Raw genomic sequence first — 4,001 nt, forward strand, 5'->3', positions numbered from 1 at the left:
TGCTGATGAAAGAAGAATAAAGAACACAACCAATGATCCAACTTCCTTAAGTGAACCAGGTATTGGAGCAACTCCAGAAAGATTGAATCAACTAAAATTTGTACAAATGATTGACCATACCTACTTGAAAGAACACATCTTGTTGTACTTCATGACAGATGGTAGAGTTTATCATATAAGGGAAAATGCCATTGCACTGAAGTATTTTGAAGAGCTGGAACATGTATTATTCTTAGTTCAAGTGAATGACAAAATAACAGAAAGTGCAGCAAATTTTTTAAGAGTCAAATTCAGAACAGAAAAAGCTTTATTCTGTTAAGTCTGACAGCACATATCTTCCAAAGTACAGAGATCACAAGGGTGATATTGTTGTGATGAAGCCCAACTCTGCTAAGATTATAACTACCTTTCTGGGTTACAGGGCTGTGGAATTCAATCTTGAGTCTGACAAGGTGTATTTGATTAGACTGGATCAGGACATAAAGACAGCTAAAATTAATGATCTTAGGGGCTGCAATCTTTCAAACTGGTGAAGATTATGCAGAACTTAAAGATGCTAAAATGAGGATGATTGATGAACTCACATATGCTGAGAGATGTTTGTTGAAGAACTATCTCAGAACAACTCCTGACATCAGAGAGATCAGGAGATGAAGACAAGTCAAGATCTACAACTACTTAAATTCTGATATGGATACAGACTGAAGTAGTTATCAGAAGTTAAAGATTGGTAAAGCTTTAACGACTTTAAGTTGTAGTTATCTAGTCAAATTCTCATGCATTTGTACTTAATGTTTTTGACATCATCAAATATCTGTTAAACTTGTATATTATGCTAATTTACAAGTTGGGGGAAATTGTTAGATATATTTGATAATGTCATGGCTAATGTGATTTATGTTTAGTTTCTAAGACAACCTCTGACATGGCTCAAGTTGTTCAGAGTCAAGAGATAGTTAGTTCTGATATCTCAAAGAAGCAAGTAACCTCTGACATAGCTCAAGTTAACTTGATATCAGAACATAAATCAAAGGAAACCTCTGACATTGCTCATGTTAAACCTTCAAAGATACTCCTACCAGGATTCACCAAAGCCAAATAGACTCAACCTTTGAAGACTGCTGCAAGTGGTTTTGAAGCAAGAGTGGTTACTGGAAAGGAAGCAAGAGATAAAACTGGATTGGGAAGTGCTGATGAAAGAAGAATACAGAACACAACCAATGATCCAACTTCCTTAAGTGAACCAGGTATTGGAGCAACTCCTGAGAGATTGAATCAACTAGAATCTGTACAAATGGTTTACCATACCTACTTGAAAGAACACATCTTGCTGTACTTCATGACAGATGGTAGAGTTTATCATATAAGGGAAAATGCCATTCTGATAAGTGGCATTTTACACCACTTAGAGCGTCTTAAAATGGCTTAAATTGGTGTCTTGAAATCAAGTATTTTGTGTATTTGATGCGTTTTTCTAGTGTTTATGCATTTCAGGGTTTTAGTTACATTTCGGGGAAGGAATCATCAAGAATAAGCCTTGGCATGTGTTCACCATTGCGAGAGGAAAGAAACGGGCAGATTACGGCGAAGAAACGGAGCGAAATCAGAAATTTTCCAGTAGAGGTCTGAGCGCCCGCTCAGCATTGCTGAGCGCCCGCTCAGCATTGCTGAGCGCCCGCTCAGCATTGCTGAGCGGCCGCGCAGCAAGCTGAGCGCCCGCTCAGCTATGCTGAGCGGCCGCGCAAGGTCGGGAAAAAAGACAAATTATTTTAGGACTTCTACTTCTGTTTGGTTTCCACTTCTATGTAATCTGAGTTTTATGGGACTATTATATAAGTAGATTTGAGACGTTTTCACAAGTGTGGATTGAAGAAGATTGTGTTTTTACGCAAGGAGCGAAAGAGATAAGGAAGAAGACCGATTTAGCACACCGCAACGAAGAGGAAGCATATATTCTTGTGATTCTTGTTTCGTTGTAACGTTGGATGCTAGTTTTCTTGCTTTGAACTTATTTACTCTTGTGACGTACTCTGTTTTAATATAATTAGTTTAGTTATTATTTTCTTGTGTTTGTTTATCATGATTTCATATGAACCCATGACGACGATAAGTGCTATTATGGGCTAATCGTGATCATGGGGTTGCAACGGATTTATTATGGAATTCTTTAGTTAATTGTTTAATACTTTAGTGTGTGATGATTGCATGATATCTAGTATTGGTTGTGCGTATTCGTCTTATGTGCGTCGCGAACATATAAGATAGGGTGCTAATCTCTTGTGAAGCGACGGTGGATCTTGAGATTTAGAACTTGCCATGCTAGCATAGGTTCATGTACATTGTGCATGATTAGTGGGTAACTCTAACAGTTTTATTTGCCCTATGTAATCAAAATGAATAACTTGTGCTTAAATCGGTGTGTTGTCAATTTCTGTAGACATATGGGAACTCAACATAATTGATGACTATTCAACTTCTATCTTAATTGTGGATGCTTGGTAGAATGGTATTAGTACAATGAAAGTTGGCTTTTATCAGTTTCGTGTTATTCGATTAATATCATCACTGTCACATGCTAAAGGTAATAACAATGGCTATAGAAGGAAGTAATAATGAAGTTGTGATCTCATGAGTGTTTTATTATTGATAAATTGAAGTGTTAGTTAAGTGATTAATTAAGTAGTTAATTATAGTTAATATTTAATCAACAATTTTAAGTGTTAGTGTCTTAACATTGAGAAGTAATCATACATTGGTGAGTGAGTTTAATTAGACAATAATTTAGTCTGAGTCTCTGAGGGAACGAACTAGAAAGTATTCTATATTACTTGCGAACGCGTATACTTGCGTGAATATTAGTGCGTGTTTTCGCCCTAACACATTCCACTGAAGTATTTTGAAGAGCTGGAACATGTATTATTCTTACTTCAAGTGAATGACAAAATAACAGAAAGTGCTGCAAACTTTTTGAAGAGTCAAATTCAGAAACAGAAAAAGCTTTATTTAGTTAAGTCTGACAACACATATCTTCCAGGATCGTATTGTCCAAGCTGATCCAGCTCTTATGGATTTTTCTCGGCCTAAAATTGATGACATTCAGTCAAGCATCCTTCATCCGGCTATTCAAGCTAACACCTTTGAAATCAAGCCGGGCACTATTCAGATGGTGCAGAATTCTGTTTCTTTTGGAGGAGCGGCAACTGAAGACCCCAACATGCACATAAGGAATTTTGTCGAGATCTGCAGCACTTTTAAGTATAATGGCGTGACTGATGAGGCTATCAAGTTGAGGCTTTTCCCATTCTCACTGAGGGACAAGGCTAAAGACTGGTTACATTCTGAACCAGCTGGGTCCATCACTACGTGGCAAGATCTTGCGCAAAAGTTTCTGGTGAAGTTTTATCCGATGGCAAAGACTGCTGCTATGAGGAGTGCTCTTACTCAGTTTGCGCAGCAACCTACAGAATCTATGTGCGAGGCTTGGGAACGCTACAAGGAAATGTTGAGAAAATGTCCACATCATGGAATGCCGGATTGGATGGTGATCACTGGTTTCTATAATGGTTTGGGGGCCCAATCTCGGCCCATGCTCGATGCAGGAGCTGGAGGCGCCTTATGGGCTAAAAGCTATACTGAGGCGTATAATCTTATAGAGACGATGGCTGCAAATGAGCATCAAAACCCAACTCAGAGGATGACGTCAGGCAAGGTAGCATGTATTCTGGAAGTTGATGCAGCCACCGCTATTGCAGCCCAGCTCCAAGCGCTATCAATGAAGGTTGATTCTCTGGCTACGTATGGAGTTAATCAAATAGCTATGGTTTGTGAGCTTTGTGCAGGTTCTCATGCTACGGATCAGTGTTCTCTTGTCAACGAATCTGTTCAGTATGTGAATAATTATCAGCGACAACAGCAGCCTGTGCCAGCGACCTATCATCCTAACAACAGAAATCATCCAAATTTTAGCTGGGGGAATAATCAGAATGCTATTCAGCCACCAT

The 4,001-nt window shown here is 38.6% G+C and overlaps 1 non-coding gene across 1 annotated transcript; it reads right to left on the reverse strand.

Annotated features, from left to right (window-relative positions):
* Window positions 1-3,421: 3,421 nt before the first annotated feature.
* On the reverse strand, window positions 3,422-3,528 carry LOC141687874 (small nucleolar RNA R71). Its single transcript, XR_012561353.1, has one exon. It is a non-coding gene; the product is annotated as a small nucleolar RNA R71 (small nucleolar RNA).
* Between the last annotated feature and the right edge of the window lie 473 nt (window positions 3,529-4,001).

Source organism: Apium graveolens, chromosome 9 (assembly GCF_009905375.1).
Source record: "Apium graveolens cultivar Ventura chromosome 9, ASM990537v1, whole genome shotgun sequence".
Taxonomy (NCBI): domain Eukaryota; kingdom Viridiplantae; phylum Streptophyta; class Magnoliopsida; order Apiales; family Apiaceae; genus Apium; species Apium graveolens.